At 47.8% G+C, this 20,544-nt stretch overlaps 1 protein-coding gene and 2 long non-coding RNA genes across 3 annotated transcripts in view; 1 reads left to right on the top strand and 2 right to left on the bottom strand.

The window, feature by feature from the left end:
• Positions 1 to 20,544, bottom strand: part of DAP (death associated protein) — a 76,413-nt gene that overhangs the window by 11,354 nt on the left and 44,515 nt on the right. The gene's annotated exons all lie outside the window — the stretch shown is intronic.
• On the bottom strand, positions 6,898 to 20,376 carry LOC116552367. Its single transcript, XR_004269350.1, has 3 exons — positions 11,050 to 20,376; positions 8,817 to 8,820; positions 6,898 to 6,907 (listed from the first exon to the last, which is right to left on the bottom strand). It is a non-coding gene; the product is annotated as an uncharacterized LOC116552367 (long non-coding RNA).
• On the top strand, positions 7,103 to 18,855 carry LOC116552368. Its single transcript, XR_004269351.1, has 3 exons — positions 7,103 to 7,187; positions 15,607 to 15,609; positions 18,843 to 18,855. It is a non-coding gene; the product is annotated as an uncharacterized LOC116552368 (long non-coding RNA).

Here is a 20,544-nt window from a genome sequence, read left to right as displayed (position 1 = left end):
TTGCCCCTTGACAGCGTATGTCGTGTTGCAGGTTTTCATCAAGTTTGGCGCAATCCTTTTTTCCAACTACAATTAAGAGTAACTTAAATTGGTAAATAATTTTTTGTTATATTTATTCAGTAAAAACACTTACTAAACTCTTTGAGATATGGTAGCTTGAAGAAAATTTCACAAATGAGAAACCTCAGCCGAGTCTGGGTGCAAGGTTATACACGCAAAAAGACACCTATTTGAAATTCCATTAGGCTTCCACGCAAAGTCTAACCTACGTTTCTGAAGTCTATAAAGTATGATAGCTGCTTTGAGGATTTATTTAATCTGATGAAAATCATCCTGACAGATGCTGTTTTGAAGATGCAACATTATTTTCTCTCAGGAAACAGAGACAGTCAAAACTATCATCCCTGCCCTCCCCATATCCTCAGGCCTTTCCAGAAGTTAAAAACCACACTTATTTAAATTTAAAGGAACTGCGAGCCAGGCGGAATAGCCAGGATCAGAATCCAGGTAACATTTCCTATCCACTAGCGGTAACTGCTGCTTTTTCACACCCAGACTAAGCAGTCACCAGATGTTCATGCACGTGGGTCTCTACTGTCCATCTGGTAAGGACCATATCAGACTCTTAAAAGGACCCTTTGTCCTTAACAAAAGTTCACTATTATTTATTTCCTAAATTTTTTCTTTTTTTTTTTTTTTGAGACCGAGTTGTGTTCTTCTTGCCCAGGCTGTAGTGCAATGGCACAATGTCTGCTCACCACAACCTCTGCCTCCCGGGTTCAAGTGATTCTCCTGCCTCAGCCTCCCAAGTAGCTGGGATTACAGGCATGCACTAGCATGCCTGGCTAATTTTGTATTTTTAGTAGAGATGAGGTTCTCCATGTTGGTCAGGATGGTCTCAAACTCTCGACCTCAGGTGATCTGCCCGCTTTGGCCTCCTAGAGTGCTGGGATTACAGGCGTAAGCCACTGCACCCAGCCTAAATTTTCTTAATGAAGAAGATTTATATCTTACTGGCACTCTGTGGAAACTGCAGACAGGCAGAATAAACACTCAGTGTTATGCCAGAAACACTCAGTGGGTGAGTGACCCTGTGGAATGCAGGTATCAACCAAGACTGAGTTTGATGGTCTCATTTTTAAGGGAAAGTGGAATGGGCTGAGAAGCCCAAGTTCATAGCTTTAAAACTTCCCTAAACTCTAAAACAGCAATTATTTAACTCAATATATTCAAATTACTGCCATCCCAACATGTAATTAATATAAAAACTGAGAAGACTTAGCATTATTTTGTGTTCTAAGGCTTTATACCCTCCCTTACCATCATGGGGCTCTGACAATGTGCTTTCTGCCCCAGACCTGAGGGGTGTAAAGCGAGGCACGCTGTGAGTTAGGGCTGGACAGGAGGTTCCCTCCCAGGCAGACGCTGCTGCAACCTACACCTTCATCCTTTCACAGATTGGAGCTTGAGGGCCCTCGGTGGGGGCAGCCGGGGTGTCTCTTAGGTGGCCCAGATTCTGCCTCCCTGCACTTGGTCCAGCACCCATCCCTAGTCTCACGCCTCTTCCATAGGTAGGCCCTTCAGTACTGGAAGAAGGCTACCGCAGGCCTCTGGGACATCCCTTTCTGAGGCTCAAAGCCATGATTTCAAATTCCTTCCCTCTCTCAGCTGTTCTCCCGACTGCATTCCAGCGTGGTTTCTATTTTGCCTAGAACTGTACATGACACCCCACATGTACCTACTCAGTCCCCACAGGGCACTGATATTGCTACAATATTTTCTCCAGGTCAGCCAGGAAATGAATCCAGGCTCCCCAAAAGGATCAATTGCTAATCATCTTCAAACAGGATTGCTACTGGTAGGCAACTTGTGGACAAACTAATTTGTATCTGTTGCCCTGCTCCAGCCTGGCTCGCCATAGCCTGTTATGTGGGGTCTTTTCTCTTCTTCCCTTCACCCTGGGGGAGCTTCTGCATTCCTGGAAAAATGCAGTGCCCTTCTTCCCCCAGAATAGGATTCTGTGCAGCAGGGAAGGGGTCCTATGTGCATCTGACTAGTCAGCCTCATCCTTCCCAAGCATCCTGGTAGAAATTAGAGTCAGTTTAAGTTACCACATAGACGCATTCTGGGATGGGGAGAAACGTGTGGGCACATGCATGCGCGCGCGCGCGCGCGCACACACACACACACACACACACACACACACACACACACGGTAGTCAGCAAGACTGGGAAGAATCTGGTCAAGTCCCTGATCCTACTGAAAGTAGTCAAAATGGCAGCAAAGGCATTATTGGAGAGTTATACACAACAGAATCATTTTCATGTTAGTTTTGACCTGGGTTCATGGAAGTCTACTCAAATGCTGTCCACAAATGCTGTCTCCCCTTCATGTAAATGTACTCTATCAGTGGGATGCGTGTAGACATAGGGCAGGAGCACACGGCCTTTAACGAGCCATTCGTTCTCTATTTTCCCTAAAGGAGAGAAATGATCTCAGGTGATGAAAGCTACTGTTTACCCATCACCACTGTGCACTATGGGCCAGGTGCTGAATTAGGTGCTTCCCTTAGAATTGCTGTATCTAACTTTCTTAGTCCTGTGAGGCAGGAGCTGTCCATTTTACAGATTAGAATGGTAAATCAGAGAGACGGCTGGTCATTTGCCCGAGGGTTACACAGTGATAAGTGCTGGGAACCAGACTTGGAACAAGGGCCAAACAGGGTGTGTATCTTTGGCCCCAAGCCCAGTCCCCTCATTTTAAAGGGCTTAGCAGCCTCAAGGTTTAGCTTATCTCCTGTAAATGATTTAGAGACGCAGAGTTTTAAGGTAAGCACTCTAAATGTAACCTGAGAGTCCTTTATTCAACCAGACAGTACAATATATTCAAATCTACCTAAAGATTTACTTTCTGACTTGATAGTGGATTTTTTTTTCCTGAAAAACGATCATTTATGTCTCTAGCATATAACTAGCACACAAAGCACTTCCATATAAATCATGAGCTCATCTGAGTTCCTTTGGCAGGTGATGTTCTATTTTATGGAGGAAGAAATGGTGCTTCAGAGAGGCTGGAACCTTGCCTGGGGGTCTGGGGACAGAACCCAGGAGGAAGCTCTTGGGTTGGGTTGTCTGAGGTCTCCACCATCTCAGATGACTCTGTTCCTGGGTCTTGGGAACAAAATGCAGGGGAGGCTTCAAACCATCCATCAGATCCAGAGGCAGCTGACAGGCCCAGAGACGATTCCGAACTACAGACAGGAGGAAGCATGGCAAATGGACACCAGGAGTGTGGGCTCGGGTGTCGAACAGTCGGGGTTCAAATCCTGACTCTGCCAGGGACCAGCTGGTGAGCTGGTGTTTGACTTTTCTGAGGCTTAGTTTCCTCATCTGTAAAACTGGATAGCAACTGACCCTCCCTCCTTAGGTGACTGTATGTATGTGTACACATACACATACGCGTGTGCGCACACACACACATACACACACAAAGCAGAACGCAACAGATCCTAAACGGGGTTGAAATAGAGTTTCGGAATTTGGCTGCCTGTGGGCTCTGTGCTTTCCTGAGGAGGGAAAGAGGCAAAGCGACTGCTTTTCCAGGGTAATGACCTTGTGAACTAGGGCGCTCCTCAAATCAAACCCTCTGTCAGTGCAGAAGAAGAGGCCCCTGGACCTCCCCCACTGTGTGCTGGTGAAAGGTAGTCACAGTGTGTGCTCAGCACGTGTGTAACAAGAGGACAGTGGGAGGACCGGGCACCCTCGATCAGCTCCTGCCCGCACAAAGTGAATGGGCCCGGGCACTGTTCTCGGGCACTGAGGAAGGGGGTGACTTAGAGCGCAGCTCAGCACACACACTCATTGCCCAGGAAAAGTGGTCTCCTGTCCACTCTCCTCAGGAAAGCACGGAGCCCCCAAGGCAGCCTGGAAGCAAATTCCAACGCTCTTGCTTTCACTCTGCTCAGAATCTGTAGCTTTGGGCTTCCAGATTTTACGGAAATACATTCCCACCTGAGGTGACTTTTTAAACATTTCCTAGTAAGTCTATGGAAAACAAATCCTTTCCTGCCATTTGTAGTTCTTGAAATATCTTCTTGGCTTGGTCTTAATTTATTTGGGATATTAATTTTCTGGACACCAAAATAATAATTAGCACGGCGGTGAGCAGAGGGAAGCGTCTCCCACGACTGCACCCAGACATTTCTGGGTAACGTCATTCTTCAGTTTGATGGTCCCGGCTGTCTCCTCCCCCAGCCTGGCTTCAGCACTGGGAACATTCCCACAAGATGGCACTGGTGGGCCTCTCAGTCCGCGAAGGCTCCAGCCAGCTCAGCCATCACCAGGAGAACTGGAAGCTGGTTGGCCACTGTGGCCGAGGGCTGCTGGCACCTGGGGACGAGGGTGCCCCTGTTCCCCAGGAGTGGCTAATTGTCACGTGAGTTTGATAAAGATATATAAAACTCAGCTCCAGTGCTGTACATACAAATCTAAACCCAAGAGAAAATAACCCAGAACCTTATTCCTTCTAAATTCAGTATATGAAATTCATAATATTTTTCAAAAGAGCACAACCAGAGGTGCTTTTCTAGGGGAGAATGCTTGAGCTGGTGTCCATGCCGGTCTAACAGCACCTTCTTTGCAGTGAGATGGAATCATACGACTAGGATCAGAGTCTTCAAATCCCGCTGGGACAGCAATAGCTGCTCTGTCTCCTCCTCAGACCTGCTGCTTCCCAGGCACTGTGACTTCAGGACAAAACCGCAGCCCAATCTGTTCTTCTGGGCCTGGGCCAGGTCTGGGTCTGTGTGGGAAGGATGCTCTTGTTTGAGGGTTCTGAAATATTCCTCCTCTCCAGGTGGCATTCCACCCACAGATATTTGGTTAGTTGTTGATCCAGATATCAAAACTTCACAGAGATATATTTTTCTTAGTTAGGAAAGGCTAAAACCACAAGTTCTGAGTGTGTGGGGTGAACAGGGCTCATCAGTAGATGATGTGTTCCACACGCTCCACATGTAGTGTGAGAGCCACAGACTGGCAGACTGGTTGAAAGAAACAGGAACCTTCATTTTCTTTGTAGACACGGCTCCAGAAAGCTCCTGTGCGCCCAGCACTCTTCCCATCCCAGACCATCTCAGCATCTGGCATGTGGCTCTTCCCTCCCCTCTTCCTGCTCTTGCTTATTCTACCTCTTTCCCTGGATGCAAAGAAGGGGAAATAATGACAGGAAGTGTTAATTACCCTTCTTACATCTTACGGATTTCATATGAAGTGATGGTCCTGGGCCAACAAGAGTCTCAAAATTCGTCACATATATAGAAGCGACCACATGTGAGGGGCACAGCCCAGGCAGTGCTTCCTGACATGGGCCAGGGAGTAGAGGGTGTGGGGGCCTCAGCCTGGTGCAGAAATCCCAGCCATTCCACTGCCATCTCTACAGGAGTCAGAGACGATTCATAACCAGAGACAAAAGCAGTGTCATGGCACATTTGAGGCTTGGGCTTAGGAAACAGATGGTTCTGGGGTGAAATCTCCGTTCAGATGAGCAGCCTCTCAAAGGCTCAGTGTCCATCTGTAAGATGGGAATGATTCCTCTTTTGTGGAATAGGAAGTTTAAATAAGATATTCACTGCTCTTGGAATATGCCTCCACTGACGACAAGTTCCTGTTTAGTGGCGATAAGTAATGAATTAGTTTCCTATGGAAAGAGTCTAGGCATTGCTTTTTGTCTTCTAAAGCATAAGACTTCTTTTCTCTCTCTCTCTCTCTCTCTCTCTCTCTCTCACATTTATTTCTTTCAAGGCTGGGGACTTTCAGAGTTTCTCAGGGTTTCCTTGGAGAATGCCAGCGTGACCACCTTGCGTTTCCTCACTCCTTTTTTCTGAGCACTGCATCACGCGATAACGCAGGGTTTGGGGGCATGACCATGAGAAATGGCTCCCCCAGCACCAAAGAGTGGGAATCCCTGTCCACCTCTGCTCTCAGTAGCCTGAACAATTCAAACAGTATAAAGCAGCAGAAAGGACTGCTTCCTCTACTTAATGAAATGTTTCACAGAATATAACTTTTAGGAAGAATGTAGGTGATCATTAAAGGCAAGGGACGCATTAAAAAAAAAGTATGCGTGCTTTACTTCATGACAGTGCAGAAGACACTGGGGGCAGGCCTGCCTAGGCTTAGCTACAAAGCTGTATGGTGGGGAGAACTTGGCTGTAGATGGGCCACCTGTAAAGATGCTAGATCAGGCGGTGGACACAGTCCTTTGCAGTATTCACAAGGGCTCCTGACACTGCCCTAGGAGGTGCCTGCTCACAGTACTTTATTACAGGGTTAGCTTGTTACAACAGAGAGCTGTGTGGCTGTCCAGCCCGGCCTGAGGACAACTGGTATGATTATTAGTCTGCATAATGATCATTTATTTATTAAAAACTTTACTTGTTGCTTGATTTCAGTATGTAACATTTACCCTTAAAAAGGTTCCATCTTTGATTCTGAACACGTCCATGCTTTAGAGTCATTCTTTGGAATTTCAATTATGGGGACATGCTGGTGACTGCGTCATGCTGATTAGACAGGTGCTTTAAAAATCACTCTATTTATTTTCTGTATTTTGAAATACAATCTTCAGGCTTAAGGGTCATGTATTAAAATGGTGTAATTTTTGGGAGAAGAGTGTCCATGGTTCAAAGTACAAGGTATGCATTTTAAATAGGATAAAACTATGATGGCTCTAAAAAGGAAAATGATCATGTAAGTAGAAAAGAATCCAATAAGACAACTGTTAGTGGAATTCCTATAGAAAGAAGTACACGCTAATCCAATACAGACACCAAAAAACTCATGTGGTCTGAGTCTACTTCCATCTCCGGAAGCACAGGTGGGTGACCTTAAATGGGACCAGCTGTGTCTAGGATGTTTTCATGCAGAACCCGGCAATAGAACTAGAGAGATGCCAGAGTTTACTTGCACTGAGGATTCTTTCAGCCATGCATCTCATGGAGCATGGCCTGTCAGAACCATGCAGAGGGTAGGTCAAGTCAGGCACACTGCATGATGGACAAGCGCTTTCTGATTCCTCTGTGACTGGATTCACCAGCAATTGCGTCCTCAATCCACCTTTCCGACATGCAGCAAGGGAGGGAGGTGGCGAGCTGAGAGCACAGCTACTCGCCAGCCAGTCAGCCAGGGTGATGCCGTTAAGTGTCCTCAGGGGTCTCTGGGTCTGCAAATTCAACTGCTGCCTGATTGGAAATGCCAGCTCTGGGAACCCTCCTAAGGCCTCTCCTCAGATCATACCAAGCACTTGGGCTTTTTCCAGACTTAGCAGAAAAAAGAGAGCAGGATCAAGTAGGCAGAAAACTAAACCCACAACCAATTCTGCTTACTTTTCAAATCCAGCTAGTGAGTTAGGATAACTCATATTCAACCCAACAGCCCTACCTTCACCCACGTTTATAGCAAACACTGCGGAGTGTTAGAATAGCATGGGAGCACAGCAGGGTAGGTTGTGGTACAGACCGGCATCAAAGTCCCCTAAAGTTTGGGTTTCAAGAAATGCACTGTGAGCCACTAATTAAAGTCTTCACTCATTCCCTGACATTGACTATTCATGATGTCCTGATATCTAGTGACTGGGTCTCTCCTGGGTAAATTAATATTCAGGGCCCTAAGGTTTATTGTGGTGTATTTATTCATTGGTTTCATTCATTTATTCACACACATACTATACATATATATGTAGAGTGTCATTCTATCTCTATCTATATATCCATCATCTGTCTACCTGTCAACAAAAGTTCTCGAAAAAAGGAATTTGGAGTAAAGAGACTATTCAAGTGAACAGTTTGCAAACCAGGGAGACACAGCCTCCAATCTAAAATGAAGGTGTGTTCCAAAGAACAAAGGTAGGCTTGAGTTTTAAAGCAAAAGTTCCCACCCAGGTTGCCAATTAGGTCTGTTTATTCAAATAAAAGAATGAAATTTGCTTAGTTCTGACTGGCTGATATAGCTGAACCCTGATTGATTGGTTCAGGTGAGCTCTAAAAGTCCCCAAGATAAAAAGGTACAGGTTTGCGGGGGAACTCAGAGTATCTGTATGATCCTAGTCAGCAAATGGCTAGGCTCTATTTAAAATCTGGATCCAGTGAGCCACTAAGGATCTATGCTGGAAGACTGGCTCTTTCAGTTTCCTATTTATTCACATCTACCCACCTACCTACCTACCTACTTACCTACCTATCTGTGTGTCTCTGGTGTTTGTAAGTGCCAAGCATGCCTGCATTTGTACAATCTCTAGAGCACCTTCTACCTTTTCCAGCCTGTCCAGTTGCTGGAGGGACACAGGAGCTTGTCTCCACGTCTCATCACTGTCACCTTCCTCCTCCTCTCCACTAACAGGCATTTGTATTCACACACTGTATAGGATGCTGGGTTAGGGACTGAGGTGAAGACTGCTCCTAGAGGGCCCTTTAAATATCAAGAGGACAACAGGCCACACCTGTGAGGTTTACCAGAAGTTAATGTGAAAGTGGGTCACCATGGTTTTCTGGAAACATGGGCTGTCTCTATTTTGATGTGGCCAGTTTCTGTGGCAACCACATGAGAACTAAGTATGTTCTTACTGACAGAAAGGACTTCCACAAGCTTGATCCTCCATCAGGGACGCGACTGCCCCCAGAGCTGTTCCTGAGGACAGGCAGGGAAGCACAAAATCTCTGTGAACTTGGCCTTTCCAGAGAGGAATGAAAGGGCAGGAGCAGGACAGAGGGGAAATGCCCAGTGTGTGCTGCACTAGGCCCCAGGCCCACGGCTCTCACTCCCCTGCTGCTTCTTCCAACGGTTCCCTGGGTTGTCCCCTGCCTTGAGGCAGCTTCTTTTGGTTTCCATGAGAACAGCCAGATAACATGCTTTACCACCAGAAAATCTCACCAGTGAAGCCATCCATGTGCCTTGTCATTCACAAAGTGAGGAGGCAGATGCTGGATGATGGACAGAGCAAGCTGTGACCTGGAGCGCTTCTCTGCCAGTGGAGATGCGCCTGGAGGGGTGGCCCATGGCCACGAGCAAGAACAGGGTAACTAGAAAGGGGCCCTGGGTGGGTCCCTCTGCAGGAAGGACATGACATGCTTCTAGGGATCATTAGGGCTCAGTGGAAACTTTCCATTTAAGACATCAGAAGGGAATTTGTTTGTAGTGTCTAACCCTTACTTTAAGGTGGTATGTATGAGTAGCCATCTACACAACAGCCTTCCTTCTTCCACATGGCTGGGCAGGTAAGTCCACCCATCTGACTTCTGAGGCCCACTGAGAAGTGACAGAAAGTGCAAGAACAACACAGGTGCATTTCAGGAGAACTGCCACCACCATCTCTAAGGACAGCTGCAATCCACCCTGCATTAATGAATTCTAGTTCTAATTAATGAATCAGGATGCAAACTAAGGTTGGGGACAAAGGAGGAACCAGAGGCTCTTGATTCTCCTTTTCATACCTGTTAGGACCTGTAGGAGGGCGAGTCTTATTAGGGATGGGAGAAGGGGAGGACATTTTCAGTTGAGGCACAGGTTCTAACGGGGGGGCTCTCAGTGGCACTGTGGGGCCCCAGGGGCAGTGTGGATACCTGGGGCATGGTGGCCAGCATGCACGGATCTGTGCTCGCACCGTGCCTAGGCGCTTCTATCAGGTAAATATTCACTGAGCAACCACCCAGTGCCTGCCCAGTGCTGGGTGCTGGAGACCAAGCCGCGACCACCCAGATGGGGCCGGCCCTGCTGGGGCATGAGGGTGCCAGGCTTTCTACAGGGTTATGGGACTCAAGGCTGACTTGACCTGCTTTGCAAACTAACCCAGGGCCCTTGTTTCTCTGGGTCACGTGCTATAGGTAAGATGGTCCTACTCTTTTACATTTTGTTATCTCAAACCAGAATACTGCCCTACCAGTACAAGTCTTTGCATGGACAAGAGAGAATGTGTGAAACCAGAGCTATCCCAGAAAGTCTGGACAAGTGGTCCCTGCTCTGAATGGCCGGGTGTGAAATGCCTGTGCCTGTGCTGTCCCATGCATCTGACAAGCAGCCTGTCACCTTAGAAACCAGAGGGAAGAAGCCCACAGAGAGGCGGACACCCAGGAGGAAACCATAGCATCTGGCTGGGGCATGTGGGTACTTGGTCAAGACCTGAAGCAGCCATTGGCTATGAGGGTTTATTTCCCAAGGAAACAAAGAATGTAGTGTTTAAAGTGAGACTCATGCACAAAGCACCCAGAGAAAAGTCATCTGCCTCTGTGCTGCTTGTTTCATAAAGGCAGGTGAAGATGGAATGGCAGCACTAATTCAGAACACTGATTTAAAAGAAGTCAGCTGTATCACAGAGGACACAAGGCAAAGAAGAGTTCTTTTCAAGCTCAAGATGCAGTCTGCTGCTTTTCCTCAGCATTTACCTCAATAAGGAACCAATCTGAATATTTTTAAACGCAGCATCTTTATGGTTCAGTAGCAGGGCTGAGATCGAGCCCTAAAATGATTTTCAAGGATATAAGTACAAGCATACCGTGCACTGTAGTTTCCAATAATGATTGCAATGTCAGATGACACTGTATTTGTCTTCTATCATTTTCTTAAAAAAAGAAAAAAGGTCGAGGGTGCAACCAATCCCTGCCATCTCCTCTCTGGCCAGTAGAGGGAGAATGAACTTCATTCAGGGCAGCAAAGCAGGCCTCAAGTTATCCCTAGGATGGTGGCCATGTTCCTGATTCCCTGGGACAGTCTGGGTTCAGTCATCTGTCCTGGTGTTATTACTAGGAGTGCCTTCTTTCACTTTTAAAGCCTATCAGACTAAATATGCTGTATGATTACTCCAAGCTGAGACATGGAATTGTGGTATGATCCTCAACTTTTCTGGGGCTCTTGACTTTCACTTCTCATGGAAGAAATGCTGATTGCCTGTGCTTGGATCGAACTTGATACTTGAGCCAGCTGATAAACAGCACCTTCAAGGCTGGCTCATGTTCTATTTCCATCACTTTCCTGCCCCTCCCCAAGGGCAGGACCTACACTTGAACTTCCCATGTATCACAACACGGCTTTAAGCTTCTGCACGCACGACTCCCCTTCAAAGCCAAGGACCATGGTGGAATCTGTTGTGTGCCCAGCGCCTGGCATACGGTCTGGTACACACACACACTCAACAAACACTGTGAGCACCAAATCACATCACTGATCAGCGACCCTGCCAGGGAGTGAATTAACCAGGGTGCTTAGTTGGAACTGTTTGTTGCTCATTTCTTATGTAACTTTCATGCCTTGCTAGCCTCAAAGGCTTGCAAAAGAGTGATTAGAGATAGTGGATTTATTTTTTTTGTGACCCAACAGTCTGGCTGAGCTGGATCTGTCTGCCATGGGGTGCTATCTGGAGTCGCCAAGCAAACGGGCTCTTCCTCCAGCTTTTGCCAGACTGATCTGGAAGATTAGCTTTTCTCCCTCTTTAGAGGGAGCTCAGGTTAATAGGTACTTCTTCAGATTTTTTCAAGTCAAACTTGAGAATGGTGATGGAACCATGAATTGAAGTTTAAATGATGAGTACATACAGCTAGAAGCGGTAAGGAAAAGAGGGATAGGGTGTCTTATCAAAGACCACATTCAAGAGCTGAATTAACCAATTTAACAGAAAAAAACCTCTTCTGCCTTCTTTACGGCAACTCCTGGCAGCTGCCAACAACAGCTGAATGGCTTTGCAGGACTCTTGCCGAAACCAGAGAAAGACTGAGGATCAAAGGCAGCTCATCCTGCAAAGAAAACATGTCTTTTTATAAAGTGTGATGCGACTCACGACCAAAAAAACTCATGCAGAAGGGAACAGTATCATGCAAGGCGCTTTCTCAGGAGCCCTGGCGCAGACAGACGGGCAACCTTACCCTGAGCACAGATGGCCTGGCATGCCCTGCGTCCTCAGCTCGAGTCTTAAGTGGCTGAAGGATCCAGGTCTTAAGTTCTCAGCTTTGGTCTCCTTACCTAAGGCTACCCCACCACTTCTGGGTTTAGTCATCTGCAAGTGAGCATTGGGAAACGGCCTGTTTCTGTTGATTGCCCCTTATCTCCGAGCACCTGGGAACAGGAACAAGCCTCAGGGCTCGGTAAGGAAGGACTCACTGTGGGTAGTAGGCCACGCCTTACAAAACAGGGGTGCTCCCAAAATAGGGAGCTTACTTATTGGGACACAGAAAGATTTTTTTCCCTGTAGAAACAATATGGATGATGCTTAGGTCCCTCAACTGTCTCAGAAGACATGTAATCCAAGCATAGGCTATGAAATGCTAGTGTGCTGGGCCAGAGGGCTGAGAGCTGGGCCTGGCTGGCTGTGGGCTTCTCCAGAGCAGCCGCCGCCCTGAGCACAGGCCGGGGGTGTCACCGGCTCCCGTGTGGGCAGGTCTATTTGCTGCGCATCAGGTACTTTAAGCTTAGGAACAACTGTGCGGGATTCTATTTTAGTATTCTGGAAGCATCCCTGAGGAAGTAGTCCAGTGAAGCTAGCTCTAAAAAAACTATTTTCTCTAACAATTAAAAGAAATATACCAAAGGACCCACAGGGATGAATAAATTATTGAACTATTAAGAGGCTGCTATAAATATGCAGTGTTAATTCAATAATTCATAACGGACTGGTACAACAAGATTTTTTAAGGCTCATAAAATACTGCTGGCTTTGGCGGCAGCTAGGGTCCTGGGGTGCATGCCAATTGCTTCTTTACACAGCAGCCGAGTGTGGAGGGCACAGGGAGCCTTCTCTCTGGCTGGCTGCCCAGGGACCCCGGGTAGAGGAGAGCACAGGGCCTGTCTGTGGGGATGTACCTTCACGGCCTCTCCACCCTGGCTGGGGACCAGACACTGGCTTGTCTCTATGGCTTCACAAAGAATGCAACAGCAGTAAGGAGGGGGAGAATTCACAGCACTGCACCGTGGTGGAGAGGAGCATCACGAGGGTCGGGCAACCTCTTGCCTGAACCCGGGAACAGGGTGTTCTGCCTGTCAAATACCGGGCCAGCCTGGTGACCTTCATCTCCACAGGTGCCTCTGTACCCCAGAGTTTCCTTTATAGTCCCTTACCTCCTCTGCCTGGAACCCTTGAGGCTATTCAGGTTTCAGAATTCAGGATTCTTCAAGTTTTATAAAGGCAACATGTTATAAAAATCATACATGGTGAACAACTCCGTAGGGGCTTGGGCAGCATCCCATATCCAAACCCATTAAGTTTTCTATAGCCAAATGTATGGATATTACACTAAGTAGGATTTAGGGACTACAAATAGCCTCACATCAGGTCACTTTTTGCCACATGAGTTTCAGTGTGAAAACATGAAGCCCTCCGCAGTTTTCCAAGGGCTCTGGAATGTGTATTTGCCTGCCCTGGCGACAGGGCACTTTCCGCTCACAGCTTCCTATGCGTCTCTGTGCTGCCGCCCAGTCTGCTGCCAAGAAAGGGAAATGGATTAGAAACAGACAAGACAGTAAAACTGTCGGGAGGTAAAAAGATTATTCCTGGATTACATGGAGCTGCCATGGTGAGCTCTATACATCTATCTATATAGAGTAAAATTGGATTCATTCAATTAAGTGAAACCCTTGGCAAAGCAGAATAGAACAAATGCAATCAGGGAATTTCCTCCAAATTGTATCTTGGCCTTTTCTGGGTTAATAGAACTGGGAACCAACAACTGTGTTACCTTTGTGCAGCCTTTCACTAATTTCAGAGCCCACTGCCTGTGGTCCCTCTGTCCTTCCTGTGCAGTGTACGGGGCTGAAAGCCCACAAGCCACACTGACCTCCTTTTCACACAGGTGAGGATGCAGCTTAGAGACAGACAGTGCCTGTGGTCACGGGACCGGGAGGAAGTGGAGCCAGGACAAGCACCTGGGTCCTCAAATTCTCTGGCAAGCTCCGGTCTTCCCACACGTTGCCTGCGCAAACCTCAGAACTGTGGCCCAAAATACATCCTGCCTGGCTTTTGTCCTGCAATGCAATTTGAGTAACCTGTGGTCAACTAAATTCTGGAAACACTACTTCCTGTATCCTCCTCTCAGAGACTGAAATGCCCCTTAATGTACTGGGGCTCTGAGCTGTCTTAAGGAAAGCAGATTAACTTCATTTCACCCATTTCCTGAATGCGTTTGAATAAGGAAGCCTTTTGGGCAGAGCATCCATTAGCATCGACCACTGTGGCCCACGCTACAGAGGGCCGTGAGACATGTACTAAAGGCAGAGTTTCAATTGTGTTCCGTATTTTATGTAGAGGTGAAGGTGGCTTATACATTTTGCAAAGAGTTGCACCTCAAAGGCTAAAGAGCAACCACAGTGATCGAGCAGGAGGTCCTGGTCCAGGGAATCAATTTCTCCATCCTCTGTCTTTTTCTCCACTACTGGGTCACGTGCTATTTGGCCACTGGAATGACAAGTCTGTGTAGCTGAAGCCTGGGCTCACTCCACTGCTGTCCGAGAACAAGGCTGTGCATTCGGCCCCAGCATTTCAGCTGCCTTGTCATTTGTGATAAAACAGAAGAAGTTCCATGTGGGGCCACATGCCCTCGCGGTATGCACTGTCTGGGCAAAACCGGGCAGGTAACAGGCATTCTTCATGAAGAAAGGAGAACTCAAGTTTGGTCTAAGATGCCCTCTGTCCTACTGCAGTTTTCCTTCCTTACGCAGTATAATCTTTCATGGGGAGAGGAGCAGATTGGTCAGAATGCACATTTCTATATACTACATAAGCCTTCCTCAAACATAGGAGCCCAGCGATCTGTGTGTTACCGGCCCCAGGTGCTGCTAGCGCTGCTCGAGGCTGACGGCCAGGCTCTGTCATGAGTGGGCAGTGCCCACATGAAGGGCAGCCTGGGAGGTTCCGTCACCTCCACCTTCAGAAACAAATCAGGGAAAAATCGCTTCCTCAGGAAACAACCCCTCCCCTTCCCTCAGCTCCAAAACAACCCAGCCCCAAAGCCTCAGGGAGAGGCATGCTGGGGCCCTTCTGAGGGCCTGCTCTTGGCCACCAGGCCACACGGAAGCCTTCACAGCCTCTATCACACCAAATCCCCTGGAAAGTCCTGTAAACGGGTATCACAGGCCCACCTCTGAGATGAGGAGCTGAGGCTCAGGGAGTGGCAGTGAACTGACCCAAGCCACAGAAGGGCCCTGGCAGAGGAAGGTTTACTCCTGTCCTTGCTGTGCTTCCCGACCGCATTGAGAGACCTCCTGATAAACATGTCCACAGTGCCAACACAGATAAAACCATGAGGGGCCACAGAAGCCTTTCATGGGGCTTAGGGGCCACAGAGGGCGCTGAGTGAGGTCTGGAGGCCCCTGGCATCGGGTCTGGAAGCATGGTGGGATGACGGGTGTGCTCTGGAGGGTGCAGAGGAAGGGACGGGGGTCCACACTGATGGAGGGGCTGGTGGGAAGCACAGTGCCGGGGAGGGTGGCCGGAGAAGGTGCCCTGACTGCGGGACATGCCCTGGCTTCTACGGGCAACACAGCAAGCAGGCTGGGAGTGTTCTTCAGCCCTGCACCTGTGCCTGAGTTCCAGTCATGGGGCATCAGGGACACCATGGAGCGAGTGAGAAGCAGGTATGAAAGGGAGGGGCAAATGGAATTGTTTGGGGCAACTGAAGGTGTCTTGGGCATCTACATCAAGCTGCCCAGGTAGCAATAGCAAGCTGAGCCAGGGGAAGTGGTGAGGGCTGACGGCTGTCTGCAGATGCACGGTGTGAAAAACTGGCTGAAATGAATTTACCCTGGAGCGTGTTGTGTGAAGAGAGAGGGGACAGGGAGAAAAGGCAGTGCAGCTAATAAATAACAACTGAGGGCTTTAATTAAACATCAGTGAATCTAAGACTTGAACTCTTGAAACAACTGAAGCTGTCAAACATGAAATAAATCTGGCCATGGGGTCCACTCTTCCATGTTTTGAAATGAGGGGAGAGAAAAGGGTTTTGCTCTTCTGTACACGGCAAGGGGAGGGTGAGCGGAGCAGACCTTGGGATCAGCAGGGCCAGGAGCAGCGCATGGCTCCCAGCTGGCGGCTGAGGTCTGCCCACCCGGGGTAGCCTGAGGCTTTTACCTTCATCAGAATTTCATTCAAACTTTGCCCTGATGCCAAGCGATCCAGGTCTGCATTCACTCACCCTCTACGAAGGCCAGCCTCAGAGAGGGTCGGACTGGAGACAGAGGTGGTCTCACTGGGGCCTAACTGTCCTGGTTTGAGGAAGGAGCAGTGTTTACAGGATTCTCCTAAGAACTGCCCCCCACACCTGGCTCCTCCAGTGTTTATGCTCTGTGAGAACCATGATTTCTATGCCCTCTTACTCTTTTGCCATTAAAAATCCTCTGAACTCTGACAGTGCTTCCTCTATTTCCTGGAGTTGGTGCTTCTTACCACCCTGCCCTCCAACTGTCTGTCCCCATCTTCCTGATTAGACCTCAGCCACCTCACTCTGGGCAGGACATCTGTTCACTCTTTCTCAAGAATTGCTGATTCGCTGGCTTTGTTAATCCCAAGTGTGGGACTCAAGACCAAGTTAGGTTTTCATTGAAAAATGACACGTGTGTCTAGCATTTTGCAAGCACTGCATGGGCACAAAGTAACATACTACGTAATCCTTTCTGAAACACGGGACCAGGCAGGGCAGGAAGGACCTGAGGCAGGCAGCCACTATGCGCCACGCGAGAGGCTGTTCTGGCTGAACTTCACCCCTGCCCTTCCCAATAACACACTCATATGTTGAAGTCCTAACTCCCAGAACCCCTGAGTGTGACTCTACTTGGGGACAGGGCCTTTAAAGAGGAGACTAAGTTAAAAGAGGTCATTAGGGCAGACCCTCACCCAATACGACTGGTGTCCCTATAAGTGGAGAGCGGGACACAGACAGGAGCAGAGGGAAGACCAATTGAGGACACAGGGAAAAGACGGCCATCTGCAGGCCAACAAGAGGGGCCTCAGAAGGAGCCAACTCTGCTGACACCTTGGTCTTGGACTTCCGGCCTCCAGAACTGTGAGACAGCAAACCCATGCTGCTTCATCCACCCAGTCTGTGGCATTTTGTTAAAGCAACCCCAGCAAACTAACAAGCGGCACACACAGCAAGTGCAGAAAGAATTCAGATGGGGGAAGTTCCCAGGGACTGGGGTCATAAGGGAAGATGATGAAAAAGCAGCTTCAGTGGGGCATGGAAGGACTGGTGTAATTCAGGGTTTTGGGGGACTGGGAGACCCCTCCACATAGGAAGGGCGGCAGAAGTGCGGAGGAAGACTGAGCACTGTGTTTTCTGCTGAGTAGATTCCGGTCTCTCAGGTCCTGATTCACGGAAAAGATAGGCAGTGATGTCTGTGAGGAGGGCTGGATAGGGTGGGGGAGACTGGGCAGGGCCTTAAATGACAGGTTACAAAGAGCAGGATCCCAGAAGACCAACATGGCACAGGGAGAGAGTTCTGGGCCAGGGCAAGGCAAGCCCTGTGGGTCTATAAATTGGCTTTGAAGTTGGAGGGAATGCCCTTAGCTTCTCAGGCTTCTGTTATTCAATTGCAGAATGGCAATGTTCTAGTCTTTCAGTAGTTATCAACTTCTCCCCCGGGGCAGTAGATCCTGTTTTAAAACATCAAATCTGAATGGAACCCCAAGATATCAAATATCTAGGTGGAGCTCCTCTTGAAGTTGGGGAGGGAGAAGGCTGAGGTGGACCCAAGGCATCTACTCATTAGTGCAGGCCTCCATATGACACACGCACCTGTGAGCTAGGCTGGAGGAAACCAACCAGCCAACCAACCAATTTGCCCTACAGCTTTTTTTTCTTTTGAGACGAAGTTCCACTTAGCATGCTCTCTCAGGGTGAACTCAGCAGTAGCAGCAGTGCCTGTGACTTTTCCACCAATAGAAATCACAGATATTAATAGTTTTATGTCACATTCCTGTTGTTGCAGATACCCAGAAATACTGTTGACATTCATCACTGCTGCAGAGCGATGCCAGTGATCAGACCTATCAGGAGACCTTGTTATTAAATCTTAAAAAAATAATAATCTAAAGTAATATTTTGATAACTGTACGTCATACTTCTTATGGCAAGAAAACAGGTAATGCAAATGAACAAAAACAGTAGAAATACAAAGAAAATAATTCAAAAGGATTTGCAAATTGAGGAAGCACAGATATGCAGATGTACAGTGATATGATTTGGATCTGCGCCGCCACCAAATCTCATGTTGAACTGTAATCCCTGATGTCAGTGGTCGGGCCTGGTGGGAGGTGACTGGATCATGGGGGTGGATTTCTCATGAGTGGTTTAGCAACATTCCCTGGTACTGTTCCCAGGGCTGTGAGTCCTCGTGAGATCTGGTTGTTTAAAGGTGTGTAATTCCTCCCCGCTTGCTCTCTCCTGCTCCTGCTCTCACCTTGTGAGATGCCTGCTCCCCCTTTGCTTTCTGCCATGATTGGAAGCTCGCTGAGGCTTCCCAGAGGCACAAGCTGCCATGCTTCCTGTTCAGCCTGCAGCATCATGAGCCAATTCAATTACCTCTTTTTTTTATAAATTACTCAGTTTCAGGTATCTCTCCAATATTTGCCCTACTATAGTATTAGGACTAATACATACGAATATACAGATACGCAGGCCATAAGGGTCTCCGTGTCTCCCAGAGTTGTGCCTCAAATGTGACTTTAACTTGCTTGTGCCCAAAGTGCAGGGAGTTACATGGACAGTTGCTGAGTTCCTATTTTTGGAGGAGAGGAGGAGGCCCCAAATGTAAAATGCTGGAGAGGTTAAAGACACAGTAGCCTGATATCCCTTCGGTTTGGTCCTTGGAAGGATGCTGCCATAATTTGCACTACGGAGTATTTGTGAATAGGAATGGCGGCCAGATTAGAGGGCCCAGGACAGCAATGGGAGCCACTTCCCAGCCCATCAGGCTGATAGCCCACCCACCTCCAGCTGCCACTCACTCAGGCAGCCAGGTCTAAACAGCACCTGGCCATAGCTTGCACCACTCCATCTTGGCGACACAGAGTAGAAGCCTGAGCTGCCTGTGGACTCCCACAGCAATATCTTCTGACCCTGAGAAATGCAGGCAAACTGGCAGTGCCTTGTAGGTCAGTTACCAGGCAGTTCCTGAGGACCCAACAAAGGTACTTTTGAAGAAGCTGGTGGGTCATTTCTAGGTATATAGCACCTCTCAGATGGAAGAGAAAAATGCGAAGAAGAATTAACACAATTTTAAGGAAGAAAGTGAGTTAACTAAGGTCTCAAGGAAAACAGAAGTGAGTTTTCTGATGCCATGTAGAGAACGGGCAGGCTGCTCTAGGCAGGAAGGCCGTCAGCCTTGTTTATCATCTGTGCCCCCTGGCCCGGGAAACTCAGCATAGAATTCCAACAAGGAGACAGCACTGAGGTATTTATTGCTTTCTTTGCATATCAGCTTGTCACATGTAACAATTAATTTCATGATCCCAAATTGGACCTGACAGGAAGCCTCCTGACGATACACCATGCCTAGATTTAGCAGAGATAAACACTGCTGTTAATTTCTCCAGCAGAGGATGTGAGTGTCAACCCAGGGCTGCTTTCATTGATTTCCATTTCACTCAACGTGGGCCCACCTCATATTGGCATTGCTCCCTTCAGCTGATAGCTGTGGCCAATTTTATAAGTGTGGTGTCCTAGGGTTGCCTGCCAATCATTTCCCATTTCCAAAGTGATGAGAACGTGACAGGGGACACAGAAATGGAGCCCCATCAGTAAAGAAACAGTAGGCAGAATGAGGCTGGATAAGCCCTGAAATCGTCAGTAAGAAAATAAAATATGACTAAGAGAAATTGTGATTTACAATGAACTTTTCAGGAACACATCTATCATGCAAAGTAAACTCCTTTGAAGTCTAGACATCTGTAGGTAGCAAGAAAAAATAGTATTTTTTATCTGCCTCCACCCCTATACTAAGTGTGATGATTAATATTGAGTGTCAACTTGATTGGACTAAAGGAAGCAATATTGATCCTGGTGTGTCTGTCTGTGAGGGTGTTGCCAAAGGAGATTAACGTTTGAGTCAGTGTGCCGGGGAAGGCAGACCCACCCTTAATCAGGTGGGTACCATCTAATCAGCCATTGGCAAATATAAAGCAGATAGAAAAACATGAAGCAACAGACTGGCCTAGCCTCCTAGTCTACATCTTTCTCCCATGGTGGATGCTTCCTGCCCTTGAACGTCGAACTCCAGGTTCTTCAGTTTTGAGACTTGGACTGGCTCTCCTGGCTCCTCAAGCTGCAGACAGCCTACTGTGGGACCTTGTGATCCTGTAAGTTAATACTTAGTAAATTCCCCTTTATATGTATATATCTATCCTATTAGTTCTGTCCCTCTAGGGAACCCTGAAGAATACAGATTTTGGTACCAGGAGTGATTCTAGAAGAACAGAATATTAAGGGTGGGGTTCTTTCACTGGTTTGGGGTTTCTGGAGTTGGCTACTTAATATGATTAGACCCCAAAATGCTAAGGACTCTACCTCTAATAGT

Source organism: Sapajus apella, unplaced genomic scaffold (assembly GCF_009761245.1).
Source record: "Sapajus apella isolate SASKATOON/1434 unplaced genomic scaffold, GSC_monkey_1.0 scaffold11, whole genome shotgun sequence".
NCBI lineage: Eukaryota > Metazoa > Chordata > Mammalia > Primates > Cebidae > Sapajus > Sapajus apella.
The sequence above is the reverse complement of the archived record's forward strand: the minus strand, read 5'-3'. Positions and strand labels throughout refer to the sequence as shown.